The 15950-nt window shown below is 36.9% G+C and overlaps 1 long non-coding RNA gene across 1 annotated transcript in view; it reads left to right on the forward strand.

Annotated features, from left to right (window-relative positions):
- Window positions 1-488: 488 nt before the first annotated feature.
- Window positions 489-15950, forward strand: part of LOC132668437 (uncharacterized) — a 78090-nt gene continuing 62628 nt past the window's right edge. The window contains exon 1 of the long non-coding RNA XR_009605575.3: window positions 489-676. This is a non-coding gene — a long non-coding RNA (uncharacterized LOC132668437). The remainder of the gene's footprint in view (window positions 677-15950) is intronic.

Consider the following 15950-nt stretch of genomic DNA (forward strand, 5'->3'; position numbering starts at 1 on the left):
ATGAAAGACCTCAGTAATGCATTTACAATCACCCATTCCATCTCTGTTTTGGTAACTGACATCTTGAGGGAACAAGAGTAATGGATTTGTCTAATTTTCTCATTTCACTTAACCTAAAGTAAGAAACAGTTTTATAGTTTTATGAAACATCTCTGGCCTTGGGGGAAAAATTTAAGCCAGTAGGTGTCATCTGTTTAATTAATCCATCAATGTCTCAGTTTCCCTAACGGTAGAATGAGGAGATAATGTTCATTCATGGGTAGTTTCCTAGAGATTTGGGGTATAAATAAATGAGAAAGAAAATGGCACACTTTACTACTTGCTTTTAGGGAACACATTTATATTCTGGTGTTGTGAGTTTTAAAATTAGAGGAAGACATTTGATAGAGTTTATTGCAGAGTGTATTGATGCTTAGTTACCCACATCAGTTATACTAAAGTTTAATTCTCTTTGCAGAGAGCACTCTTTTTCTCTGCTCTCAGGAATAATGTTTCCACTTCAGTGGAACTCTACACGTGCTGTCTTCGGGTCACAGCTTTTAACTCCCTCCTGTGTCCCAAACCTGCAACAGTGCTGAGGAAAGACCGATTCATAAAGAGAATGAAGTATGCAGCTGAGCAGAAGCAGTATTGACCGCCTCAACATGGAGTACCTGTATTATCTTCTCAGACTCTGGTAAGAAATATATCTACATCTAAGGGTAGACAAGTGGGGGGGTTGGTAATCAGCAGAGTTCAGGCCTGACATTGTAGCAGCACTACTTCTTTAGAGGACCAGTCCCAAACAGCAAATCCTCCACATGCAGTCCTGGGTGAGGGCCATCTGCGCAGCCCTCATGGCCAGTATTTTGTTTGATAGTCAGACTGGCACTTGCGCCATATGGTGTAGAGACATGGTAAAACAACCTTCTAAAACAGAAACTAGCGGAAGAGCAAATCACCCAGGTAAAGAAAAATTGGCTTAACTTTTAAAATACAAGCTGCAATGCATATATTCGTTGGTATCATTTTGATCTTCTATTCATTCTGTTTTGTTTTGATATCCAACTCATGATGATTGACTGGGAAGGATGAGATAGTCTGAAAGAGGTCTATTAGAATACGTTACTTTTCATAAGTTTCTTCTTTTTAACAGTGAAACTTTACTTGCATTGTGAAAAACAACCTAATTTCAACTTTTCAACGAAGGTAGGTGCATGCTCATGCTGTCATTAAATTTGAAGTTATTTGTAACACTGCAGTGTTGGTTGAGTGAGAAAAATAGAAAAGTATCATAGGTTTGAGGATATGAGATATGGCTGTCATTCGTAACTAAAGTCATGCTGCGTGTACAACATAATCTCATTGTGTCTTGCCTGGTTTGAAATACAAACTAAAATCCATGTAGAGAGGAATGCCATATTTATGAATTTTAATTATTTATTTCTAATGTAATAGACTTTGAGCCTGAATATATATGAAATTTGCAGAGCAACAGATAAACAAAAAGTATTTTTTAGATGGACAATGTTATGTGTTTAGTCAATAACCAACAGTTAACCAAGAGGAAATAGGATATAATCAGTTTAATAGACATGTATTATAAGAAACCACATTACTCTGGATGCCAGTAGGTAATTTGTTCCTCTAGTAAATTTTGTTCTTCATGGGAGTTGAGCAGTATGTGAGACAAAGCACAGATAAATGGTTAAATAGCCCCTGGAGCCAAACAGCCATTCTTTTATTTTTTGTTTTTGGGTCTTGGGTAAGTACTAATACTATTGAGCCTCGATTTTCTTATCTGTAAAATAGGCACAATTCTACCATATGTTTCATGAAGATTCAACAAATTCTGTTACTCACTGCTTAATAAATATAATCATTATCTTTAATGTTTATGTACACATGGAATATCATTGCCACACTATAGTTTACCCTTGACCACATTCAGGATATATTAAAATCCCTTTTAAATATGTATAAGTTAGAACTAAGTAATATACTCTAGATTAGATATTATATACATATATATACGTGTATATGTATATATGTGTATATATACATGTGTATACGTGTATATACGTATGTATATATACGTGTATATATATATATATATATATACGTGTATATGTATATATATATACACACGTGTATATACACATGTATATATATATATACGTATATATAGTATTTAGTTTTTATTTTGCAGTCCAGTGCTCTCCTTTGCCACAACAAAATCCTGAATTATATCAGAAAAACAAACATGACAACCCTAACAGAAATGAATTATGTAGACACAGAAAATCCTTTCCACTGTTAAAAGATACTAGTTTTCTTAAAAAATAAAGTAATATTTGCCTTGTGATTGGCATAATTGTATCTAAGTCAGAGTGATCAGAAATTAGAGCTTTATTAAAAAAAAAATAATAAATAAATAAAAAAAAAGAAATTAGAGCTTTATTGAAACTTGAAAGTTTACTTTGTCCTTTTTTTTTTGCCAAATGCACATTTATCTATGAAACAAAATGTAAAAGCTCACAACCTAATAATAATTTCATCATCATTGATATCAAAACATGTATAAGCAAAGAGACAGTGACTAGAGGAATATATATATATATATATATATATATATATGAAAGAAGAAATCTTTCAAAGTATAAAGTGCAAATTATGAATGACTATAAATTCCGTGGTTACTGTTGCTTTTTCCATTCAACATATTTTACTTTTCTTTACCCTTACATGCCTTTATATTTTTATATATACTTGATTCCTCATGAGTTATGCAACTACTTTTGAGAAATTCACAAGTGAGGTGAAGACTACCACCTGCTCACCTGCTCTTTTTTTTTTACTGGGTACAAAACTAAGGCTGTTTCCTTGATTTCCTGTGCAGATTGCTGTGAATGTAATCAAGTATCCTCTGGTAGAATGTGAGGAAAGTGATAGGCACATTTCTGGGTCCGTCTTATATAAAAAAAAAAATCACCAATGAGCACTGCTTCATACTTTTTTTTCCCTTTCTGCCCTAAATAGAAATTCCTAGAGTGCCCATATCCTACCACCATGATTGGTCATTGACTTGGAATGTCCCTGGACAGTTTGCATGAGAGTGATACTATTTTACATCATTATATGTGTAGCTCCATTGTGTATAACCCAGCTACCCTAACTCATAGAAAAATGGTAATATTGAAATGGAGTGCTGCTGTAAAACATTAAAATGTGTTGTAAAATTTAGCTGTAGCAACAAAAAAGCAAATGGATGTCCTGTGGTAGGTGGTGAGAAAAATGTATACAGTGAGTGACAAAGTGGAATTGGGAGTTATGCGGTAGCAAAACTTCTTGAAAACTGTCACCTGTAATTATTTGGGAGGTAGAACAAACGCCTACTTGACCTGTAGCTCTAGGGTAAGTGATGAGAAAAAGCTAGAAAGTTAATAAATGTGTGACTGTTACTTGCTACACTGAACCATAGATTATGAGAAAGAGCTGAGATCAGGCAAAAATTAGCTAGTTTTAAAGAGAGATTGAAGGGAATAGAGAAAGCTATATTAGAAGCATTTGAAAATGGATTTGAAAATGCAACTGCTCTGAACTCTGAACAATAAGAGGTAGGACCGAAAAAGGCTATGAGAAGCAAAGGCACATTAGGATAGTATAATCAAAGAGCTTCAGCTTGTGCAAAAATCAGCTTGAGAAGAACTGTCTTCTCATGCACTCCTACTGTTTCAGATGACCTTAAAGCAATATCAACAGGGGAGAGAGGGAGGCAGAGGGAGAGAGATTGAGGAAGAAGAGCAAAGAAATAAAGCCAACTTAATAGAACTGACTTAAAAATTATGGCTAGGAAAAATCTTTGGCAGCATTTACTGGAACATGGAAATGACTGGGACATGGAGCTTATCAGAAGCATACACATTTTTAATGAATTATATTGTCTCGGAAAGCACCAGTCCATAAAGTTATTAATGATTTGGGAATTTCAGTGATATGGATATGGGTATTTTAGCATTATTCTTTTAACTTTGCTGTAAGTCTGATGTTTTATGAGAAAGTTTAAAAGAAGCCCTCATGTCCCAATAAGGTGGGGTAGGGTAGAATGTGATCATCAATCCAGTGAATGCCAGAAATTTCCCCATCAGGAAAATAATTATCTGAACTGTGAAATTTCCAGGTAAGGTATACTTCACTCCAGCCACTTCAGATGTAGCCATTGAAGACAGCAGGGAGGGACTTCTCAAAGGGCAGAGCCAAGGGCCACAGGATATACTGAAAAGGAAGGGAATATCCATCCAGAGGACAGTCTCTGGATATAGTCAAAAACATTCTCCAGGTCCCTGGGAATGGGCTTTCCACAGTGCCTGCCTTGTAGGATTTTATCCTGCCATGAACTAAGGACAGTGATGTGTTTCTCATTTTTCCCTCTCCAAAATGGGAGTTTTCATACAACAGTCCTACTCTCTCCCTAATGTTGAGTGTGGAGGGATAGCAGTCATAACTTTTCTTTTAATTCAGAGGTCATTAGAGTGCGAGAAACCAAATTCAAACCTAACAGACTTTGAACAGACTTCCCTAACGAGTGGATTATGTTGTCTCCTTTGGGAAGAAGTATACGCGGGTGGAGGGACCAACTTGGTAGCAGCTATTTTCAGGCTTCCAAGAAATGTTCTTTCTCCTGAACTCTATTTTCCAGATTCTCTTTCAGACAGATATGTACATGTGATTATATTCTCTTCTGTGGAATAGGAATCTCCACCCCTCACACACACCTGATCTCTTTCAAGTCCTCCTCCAAGCTCACTTCCTGTTCTGACAGAGTATAGTCTCCAAGGCAACCTTGCACACTGCATATTGAAGTGAGACAAGTTGCTCTCAGTTTGGATTCTCAAGTGATTTGGGGAAGGAAACATTCCCTGTACTCTAAAAACTTGGAAATTCCATACAGCAAGAAATAACTTCTCATTGCGCTGATCTTTTATGTATCTGGGTCCAGTTGTGTTTTTAGTCTGTCCTATACTGATTAATACAAAGGATAAAATCAATAAAATTTAATTGGAACTGTAAGGATCTAAGAAATGTTTTAATCAAAATTTGTCTAAACTAGTGAGAGGATTAATTGAAAACTCTCAAACTAGGGGCGCCTGGGTGGCGCAGTCGGTTAAGCGTCCGACTTCAGCCAGGTCACGATCTCGCGGTCCGTGAGTTCGAGCCCCGAGTCAGGCTCTGGGCTGATGGCTCGGAGCCTGGAGCCTGTTTCCGATTCTGTGTCTCCCTCTCTCTCTGCCCCTCCCCCGTTCATGCTCTGTCTCTCTCTGTCCCAAAAATAAATAAATAAATAAATAAAAACGTTGAGGAGATTATTTTCGAAGATGGCGGCGTAGGAGGACGCGGGGCTCACAGCGCGTCCTGCCGATCACTTAGATTCCACCTACACCTGCCTAAAGAACCCAGAAAACCGCCAGAGGATTAGCAGAAGGGAGTCTCCGGAGTCAAGCGCAGACTAGAGGCCCACGGAAGAGGGTAGGAAGGGCGGCGAGGCGGTGCGCGCTCCACGGACTGGCGGGAGGGAGCCGGGGCGGAGGGGTGGCTCGCCGGCCAAGCAGAGCCCCCGAGTCTGGCTGGCAAAAGCGGAGGGGCCGGACAGACTGTGTTCCGACAGCAAGCGCGACTTAGCCTCTGGGAGGTCATAAGTTAACAGCTCTGCTCGGAAAGCGGGAAGGCTGGAGGACAAAGGGAGGGAGAGCTGCTGAGCCCCCTGACGGCAGAGCTCAGCTTGGCGGGGAACAAAGGCGCCAGCGCCATCTCCCCCGCCCATCCCCCAGCCAAAATCCCAAAGGGAACCAGTTCCTGCCAGGGAACTTGCTCGCTCCGCGCAAACACCCAACTCTGTGCTTCTGCGGAGCCAAACCTCCGGCAGTGGATCTGACTCCCTCCCGCTGCCACAGGGCTCCTCCTGAAGTGGATCACCTAAGGAGAAGCGAGCTAAGCCTGCCCCTCCACCCCCCGTGCACCTTGCCTACCCACCCCAGCTAATACGCCAGATCCCCAGCAACACAAGCCTGGCAGTGTGCAAGTAGCCCAGACGGGACACGCCACCCCACAGTGAATCCCGCCCCTAGGAGAGGGGAAGAGAAGGCACACACCAGTCTGACTGTGGCCCCAGCAGTGGGCTGGGGGCAGACATCGGGTCGGACTGCGGCCCCGCCCACTAACTCCAGTTATACACCACAGCACAGGGGAAGTGCACTGCAGGTCCTCACCACGCAAGGGACTCTCCAAAATGACCAAACGGAAGAATTCCCCTCAGAAGAATCTCCAGGAAATAACAACAGCTAATGAACTGATCAAAAAGGATTTAAATAATATAACAGAAAGTGAATTTAGAATAATAGTCATAAAATTAATCGCTGGGCTTGAAAACAGTATACAGGACAGCAGAGAATCTCTTGCCACAAAGATCGAGGGACTAAGGAACAGTCACGAGGAGTTGAAAAACGCTTTAAACGAAATGCAAAACAAAATGGAATCCACGATGGCTCGGCTTGAAGAGGCAGAGGAGAGAATAGGTGAACTAGAAGATAAAGTTATGGAGAAAGAGGAAGCTGAAAGAAAGATAAAAAAATCCAGGAGTATGAGGGGAAAATTAGAGAACTAAGTGATACACTAAAAAAAAATAATATACGCATAATTGGTATCCCAGAGGAGGAAGAGAGAGGGAAAGGTGCTGAAGGGGTACTTGAACAAATTATAGCTGAGAACTTCCCTGAACTGGGGAAGGAAAAAGGCATTGAAATCCAAGAGGCACAGAGAACTCCCTTCAGACGTAACTTGAATCGATCTTCTGCACGACATATCATAGTGAAACTGGCAAAATACAAGGATAAAGAGAAAATTCTGAAAGCAGCAAGGGATAAACGTGCCCTCACATATAAAGGGAGACCTATAAGACTCGTGACTGATCTCTCCTTTGAAACTTGGCAGGCCAGAAAGGCTTGGCACGATATCTACAGTGTGCTAAACAGAAAAAATATGCAGCCGAGAATCCTTTATCCAGCAAGTCTGTCATTTAGAATAGAAGGAGAGATAAAGGTCTTCCCAAACAAACAAAAACTGAAGGAATTTGTCACCACTAAACCAGCCCTACAAGAGATCCTAAGGGGGATCCTGTGAGACAAAGTACCAGAGACATCACTACAAGCATAAAACATACAGACATCACAATGACTCTAAACCCATATCTTTCTATAATAACACTGAATGTAAATGGATTAAATGCGCCAACCAAAAGACATAGGGTATCAGAATGGATAAAAAAACAAGACCCATCTATTTGCTGTCTACAAGAGACTCATTTTAGATCTGAGGACACCTTTAGATTGAGAGTGAGGGGATGGAGAACTATTTATCATGCTCCTGGAAGCCAAAAGAAAGCTGGAGTAGCCATACTTATATCAGACAAACTAGACTTTAAATTAAAGGCTGTAACAAGAGATGAAGAAGGGCATTATATAATAATCACAGGGTCTATCCACCAGGAAGAGCTAACTATTATAAATGTCTATGCGCCAAATACCCGAGCCCCCAGATATATAAAACAATTACTCATAAACATAAGCAACCTTATTGATAAGAATGTGGTCATTGCAGGGGACTTTAACACCCCACTTACAGAAATGGATAGATCATCTAGACACACAGTCAATAAAGAAACAAGGGCCCTGAATGATACATTGGATCAGATGGACTTGACAGATATATTTAGAACTCTGCATCCCAAAGCAACAGAATATACTTTCTTCTCGAGTGCACATGGAACATTCTCCAAGATAGATCATATACTGGGTCACAAAACAGCCCTTCATAAGTTTACAAGAATTGAAATTATACCATGCATACTTTCAGACCACAATGCTATGAAGCTTGAAATCAACCACAGGAAAAAGTCTGGAAAACCTCCAAAAGCGTGGAGGTTAAAGAACACCCTACTAACGAATGAGTGGGTCAACCAGGCAATTAGAGAAGAAATTAAAATATACATGGAAACAAACGAAAATGAAAATACAACAATCCAAACGCTTTGGGATGCAGCGAAGGCAGTCCTGAGAGGAAAATACATTGCAATCCAGGCCTATCTCAAGAAACAAGAAAAATCCCAAATACAAAATCTAACAGCACACCTAAAGGAAATAGAAGCAGAACAGCAAAGGCAGCCTAAACCCAGCAGAAGAAGAGAAATAATAAAGATCAGAGCAGAAATAAACAATATAGAATCTAAAAAAACTGTAGAGCAGATCAACGAAACCAAGAGTTGGTTTTTTGAAAAAATAAACAAAATTGACAAACCTCTAGCCAGGCTTCTCAAAAAGAAAAGGGAGATGACCCAAATAGATAAAATCATGAATGAAAATGGAATGATTACAACCAATCCCTCAGAGATACAAACAATTATCAGGGAATACTATGAAAAATTATATGCCAGCAAATTGGACAACCTGGAAGAAATGGACAAATTTCTAAACACCCACACTCTTCCAAAACTCAATCAGGAGGAAATAGAAAGCTTGAACAGACCCATAACCAGCGAAGAAATTGAATCGGTTATCAAAAATCTCCCAACAAATAAGAGTCCAGGACCAGATGGCTTCCCAGGGGAGTTCTACCAGACGTTTAAAGCAGAGATAATACCTATCCTTCTCAAGCTATTCCAAGAAATAGAAAGGGAAGGAAAACTTCCAGACTCATTCTATGAAGCCAGTATTACTTTGATTCCTAAACCAGACAGAGACCCAGTAAAAAAAGAGAACTACAGGCCAATATCCCTGATGAATATGGATGCAAAAATTCTTAATAAGATACTAGCAAATCGAATTCAACAGCATATAAAAAGAATTATTCACCATGATCAAGTGGGATTCATTCCTGGGCTGCAGGGCTGGTTCAACATTCGCAAATCGATCAACGTGATACATCACATTAACAAAAAAAAAGAGAAGAACCATATGATCCTGTCAATCGATGCAGAAAAGGCCTTTGACAAAATCCAGCACCCTTTCTTAATAAAAACCCTTGAGAAAGTCGGGATAGAAGGAACATACTTAAAGATCATAAAGGCCATTTATGAAAAGCCCACAGCTAACATCATCCTCAACGGGGAAAAACTGAGAGCTTTTTCCCTGAGATCAGGAACACGACAGGGATGCCCACTGTCACCGCTCTTGTTTAACATAGTGCTGGAAGTTCTAGCATCAGCAATCAGACAACAAAAGGAAATCAAAGGCATCAAAATTGGCAAAGATGAAGTCAAGCTTTCGCTTTTTGCAGATGACATGATATTATACATGGAAAATCCGATAGACTCCACCAAAAGTCTGCTAGAACTGATACATGAATTCAGCAAAGTTGCAGGATACAAAATCAATGTGCAGAAATCAGTTGCATTCTTATACACTAACAATGAAGCAACAGAAAGACAAATGAAGAAACTGATCCCATTCACAATTGCACCAAGAAGCATAAAATACCTAGGAATAAATCTAACCAAAGATGTAAAAGATCTGTATGCTGAAAACTATAGAAAGCTTATGCAGGTAATTGAAGAAGATATAAAGAAATGGAAAGACATTCCCTGCTCATGGATTGGAAGAATAAATATTGTCAAAATGTCAATACTACCCAAAGCTATCTACACATTCAATGCAATCCCAATCAAAATTGCACCAGCATTCTTCTCGAAACTAGAACAAGCAATCCTAAAATTCATATGGAACCACAAAAGGCCCCGAATAGCCAAAGTAATTTTGAAGAAGAAGACCAAAGCAGGAGGCATCACAATCCCAGACTTTAGCCTCTACTACAAAGCTGTCATCATCAAGTCAGCATGGTATTGGCATAAAAACAGACACATAGACCAATGGAATAGAATAGAAACCCCAGAACTAGACCCACAAACGTATGGCCAACTCATCTTTGACAAAGCAGGAAAGAACATCCAATGGAAAAAAGACAGTCTCTTTAACAAATGGTGCTGGGAGAACTGGACAACAACATGCAGAAGGTTGAAACTAGACCACTTTCTCACACCATTCACAAAAATAAACTCAAAATGGATAAAGGACCTGAATGTGAGACAGGAAACCATCAAAACCTTAGAGGAGAAAGCAGGAAAAGACCTCTCTGACCTCAGCCGTAGCAATCTCTTACTCAACACATCCCCAAAGGCAAGGGAATTAAAAGCAAAAGTGAATTACTGGGACCTTATGAAGATAAAAAGCTTCTGCACAGCAAAGGAAACAACCAACAAAACTAAAAGGCAACCAACGGAATGGGAAAAGATATTTGCAAATGACACAACGGACAAAGGGCTAGTATCCAAAATCTATAAAGAGCTCATCAAACTCCACACCCGAAAAACAAATAACCCAGTGAAGAAATGGGCAGAAAACATGAATAGACACTTCTCTAAAGAAGACATCCGGATGGCCAACAGGCACATGAAAAGATGTTCAACGTCGCTCCTTATCAGGGAAATACAAATCAAAACCACACTCAGATATCACCTCACGCCAGTCAGAGTGGCCAAAATGAAGAAATCAGGAGACTATAGATGCTGGAGAGGATGTGGAGAAACAGGAACCCTCTTGCACTGTTGGTGGGAATGCAAATTGGTGCAGCCGCTCTGGAAAGCAGTGTGGAGGTTCCTCAGAAAATTAAAAATAGACCTACCCTATGACCCAGCAATAGCACTGCTAGGAATTTATCCAAGGGATACAGGAGTACTGATGCATAGGGGCACCTGTACCCCAATGTTTATAGCGGCACTCTCAACAATAGCCAAATTATGGAAAGAGCCTAAATGTCCATCAACTGATGAATGGATAAAGAAATTGTGGTTTATATACACAATGGAATACTACGTGGCAATGAGAAAGAATGAAATATGGCCTTTTGTAGCAACATGGATGGAACTGGAGAGTGTGATGCTAAGTGAAATAAGCCATACAGAGAAAGACAGATACCATATGGTTTCACTCTTATGTGGATCCTGAGAAACATAACAGAAACCCATGGGGGAGGGGAAGGAAAAAAAAAAAAAAAAAAAAAAAGAGGCTAGAGTGGGAGAGAGCCAAAGCATAAGAGACTGTTAAAAACTGAGAACAAACTGAGGGTTGATGGGGGGTGGGAGGGAGGGCAGGGTGGGTGATGGGTATTGAGGAGGGCACCTTTTGGGATGAGCACTGGGTGTTGTATGGAAACCAATTTGACAGTAAATTTCATATATTAAAAAATAAAAAAAAAAATGTTCTGAAAGAATACACAGCAAAAAAAAAACAAAAAAACAAAAAAACAAAAAAAAAAAACGTTGAAAAAAAATTAAAAAAAAAAAAAGAAAACTCTCAAACTATCTCCAAAATGTTTCAAATTTTAAATAGGAAATGAGAGGTAAAATTAGGCCACAACACCTGTAAAAATGATAGGTTGTTTAGATTTCCTAACACTCTACTGATGGCAGTTAAAACACATCGTTGAGTTGGTCTTTGTCATAATTTTAAAAAAGAAAAGCTGAAAGATGTCCCCAAATTAATTTGTGACTATATGTAGAAAGAGCCGAAGACGCTATCACTACTTGTCACCTTGCTATAGTATTCTAGGATACTGAAGTGTTAGAAGTCTATTATGTCACTTGCAAATAATTTTTTTTTGCTGCTGAATCTTCATATACCTGGAAGCAGAATTTTGTCACTGTGATCCAAAATGTATTATAGCAAAGTACTTTTGGCAAACCAAAAAAAAAAAAAATGTAATAGAGTTTACCATTCATATTTATGCCTGCTAGATGCACTTGTCCCTTATAAACTTCATTACAGAGAATCAGTAACATGAAAAGGAGGTAAGTCTACCCAAATATTAGCTATTATTCTCATATAGAAATAAAGATATTTAAAACTGAAGTTTTATGTCAGCAAATTGCACTTTTAAAATTTCAATTTCTGATCTATTAAAATTGTTTTTGTTTTCATGGAGAAACTCTTTTACATTTCTCATTGTATTTTTAGGTGATCTGAATTGGAGTCTCAGGTGTCAGGTTTTTTTTTTCTTTTAACTCATTTTATTTTTCTTGATATATCCAGGAAATTGAAAAGTAAATTATGAAACATAATGTTCTGATGAAAAACAACAGGGCTTCTTGTGCTGAGGTAAATGCAAGCAGTAATTCTTCATTGCACTTATTACTACAGAATCAGTAAGTGTAGAACTAGAAAAGAAATGTATCTTGCTGGAGGCTTAATCAACCAGCAATCTCCAGTAGGGTCTTTCTGAGAAATAGTGTCATTTTCATGAAGAATTTATTAACTTACATTTTATTTCTGAAACCGTGCATGCAATAGCACTGTCATTATTTAATAGTTATACTCTGCTAATTTCTATATAGATCATGTTCTAAAGGTACATCCACAAATGAGTAGGCAAAATGGAGAAGGCGCCAGATTTCCCCAAAATGTTTATTAAACTTTAAAGAGTTTAATAACTCTTTTAAACAATTAAAATGTGATAAATTATGCAATAAAGTGTATCTCCTAGGGATTTACAACATGTTCTTTTTTAAAAATAATAAAACTAATACATATTCATCCTAGGAAGGTTAAAATAAAAGATGAAAAGAAAATTTACCCAGAATTCTACCAAGGTATAACCACTGTCTGTCTGACTACTTTCTATTTGTCTATCTATATCTATTATCTATCTATCTATCTGTCTACCTATTTATCATGTATCCATCTATCATCTATCTCATCTATTCTTTCAGACTTTCTAAGCTTGTATAAGTATATATGTATATATATGATTTATTTTTCTTTATTTTTACCAAATTAGATAATACAATTTATACATTGTTTTTTATTTACTTCACATATGTTGTGAGCATTGTTATATCATTACAATATTCTTACAAAATAGAATTTTAGGTAGCTTCATGTAATTTTTTATACAGACATGTACTTAACCTGTTACCTATAGTTAAACATTTATGATTTCTAGTTTTGTCTATTACTAATATTATTTCTATAAACATCTTTTTTTTCACAATACTATGGCTCAGTTTTTACTATTTTATGATTACAGCTCCTTAGAGATGAGATTCCTTGGTCACAAAGGAACAGCTTCTTTTGCTTGTTTTCTTTCAAGTTTTTGTTTAAATTCTAGTTAGTTAACACATGGTGTAATACCAGGACTAGGAGGAGAATTCAGTGATTCATTACCCACACACAACATCCAGTGTTCATCACAAGTGCCCTCCTTAATACCCATCACCGATTTAACCCATCCCCCTGCCCATCTCCCCTCCAGCAACCCTCAGTTTATTCTCTATAGTTAAGAGTCTATTTAATGGTTTGCTTCTCTCTCTGTCTCTGTCTCTGTCTCTGTCTCTCTCTTTTTTTTTCTTTTCCCTATGTTCATCTTTTTTTGTTTCTAAATTCCACATGAGTGAAATCATGTGATATTTGTCTTTCTCTGACTTATTTATTTTGCTTAACATAATTCACTCTAGCTTCATCCACATTGCTGCAAATGGCATGATTTCATTATTTTTATGGCTAAGTAATATTCCATTATATATACACATAATGTATATGTATGTATGTATGTATACATACATATAGACATACATGTCTATATGTATGTATACATATATATAGACATACATGTCTATATATATGTATACACACACACACACACGCACGCACGCACCGCTTCTTCTTTATCCATTTATCAGTTGATGGGCATTTGGGCCCTTTCCATATGGCTATTGTTAATAATGCTGCTGTAACATTGGGTGCATGTACCCCTTTGAATCAATACTTTTGTATCCTTTGGGTAATTACCTAGTAGCGCAGTTGCTTGATTGTAGGGCAGTTCTATTTTTTAACTTTTTGAGGAAACTCCATATTGTTTTCCAGAGTGGCTACACCAGTTTGCATTCCCACCAACAGTGTAAGAGGGTTCCCCTTTCTCCGCATCCTCACCAACATCCATTGTTTCCTGTTTTGTTAATTTTAGAGCAACAGCCTCATTTAAAGCCTCTTGCCATTAACTGCCAAAGTGACTTCAGACTAGATGTACTAATTTAATTCCAACTTACAGTGCCTAAGAGAATTTGTTCACTGTACCCTAGCCAAAATTAAGTATTCTCATTATTAATATATTTGATAATTCATCATTTAAACTGTGTTTTATTACTTTTTAATTGCCTGTTTAACTTAGAGATATTTAACATATATTCATATTTATGTCTTTGTATTTTTTTTTACAATTTATATTTACATTACTAAATGCAAATTTACCAAAATAAACCAGAACGATGTTTGGAAATAGAAGTCATACCAGATATATATTTCCTTTGTTTCTGATTTAATGGAACTACCCTAACAGTTTAGCAGTAATGTGTTTTGACTAAAATCAAAGGATTTTAAACATAGCCTTTAACTGAAGAGCAAAGGGAAAATCATATGCTTATTTTACCTGTTTTTCTTTTAGTTTTGCTGTTATTTCAGTGTCTCATTTGTTTCAAAAGAAAATGTTCAAAGAATAATTTATATAGAAATTGAAATTTTCTTTTCTATAATGTACAGCTGTATGGAACAAAATACCATCAGGAATATTTTTCCTCACTAAAACATATGTATTTGGTTTGATATAACAAAAATTATCTAAGTTAGATCTCAGTAAACTAAAGTGTAGAATTAATTACTCATTTACAGGATGGACCAAGTTTAATGTTTCATTATCAGTTTTAAAGGTCTGGATATGCAAATTGATTTTATAAATTTTAAGGAGGGTATTCTTAATCTACCTAAAATAAACTATTTTTAAGTATTTTAGAAATACAATTTACATGCAAATGTATTATATGCTAGGTTCAGCTCTTTCTTGTCTGTTTAATAAGCAAATTTGACAGAAGAGGCCTATTCAGCAACTTATTAGCTGCTAGTTTGGTGTATGCTATCAATTTTATTTCTAAATAAATTATACTAAAAAAAACTACAGCAAACATAATGGAACATGTTCAAGTAAGTATTATATTCTTTAATATTGTAATTCTGAAAGTTTCTATGCTGACTTCAATAACACTATCACTGTTTAAAGCATTTTAAAATCTCCTTTGGCACTATCTTCACTTCTCCTAAAATACTCTTCTGAATATCTTTATTAGTTGCAATTTTATTTTGATTTTGCAAATCACAAAACCTTTTGGAGCCATGTAGCTATATTAGGATGTATGGGTGTGTTCAAACACTGTTTCAAAAAAGGTGCAAGAGGAACAAATGACTTTTTGATGAAGAATACTGTCATGAGACATTGCTATACACTTCATTAATTTGCATCAAATGTAATTTTTCAAAGTCCTCAAAATTTAAATGTTACAAACTTGACTGATCATTTGACATTTTTCAGCTTTTTAATGGTATAATTGGCAGATAGAAATTGTGATTTGATATATGTACATATAGTGAAATGATCATCACAATGAAGTTAATTAATATAATTATCACCTCACATAGTTTACCCTTTCTTTTTCTTTCCTTGTTTGTGGTGAGAACATTTGAGATTATCCTCTTAGCAAATTTTTTTTCTCAACACCACCTCTCTTTTATTTTATTATTTATTTTTAAATTTATATCCAAGTTAGCATATAGTGCAACAATGATTTCAGGAGTAGATTCCTTAATGCCCCTTACCTATTTAGCTCATGCCCTCTCCCACAACCCCTCCAGTAACCCTCTGTTTGTTCTTTTTATTTAAGAGTCTCTTATGTTTTGTCCCCCTCCCTGTTTTTATATTATTTTTGCTTCCCTTCCCTTATGTTCATCTGTTTTGTATCTTAAAGTCCTCATGTGAGTGAAGTCATATGATATTTGTCTTTCTCTGACTAATTTCGCTTAGCATAATACCCTCTAGTTCTATCC

Source organism: Panthera onca, chromosome B3, assembly GCF_046562875.1.
Source record: "Panthera onca isolate mPanOnc1 chromosome B3, mPanOnc1 haplotype 2, whole genome shotgun sequence".
In the NCBI taxonomy this organism is placed as follows: domain Eukaryota; kingdom Metazoa; phylum Chordata; class Mammalia; order Carnivora; family Felidae; genus Panthera; species Panthera onca.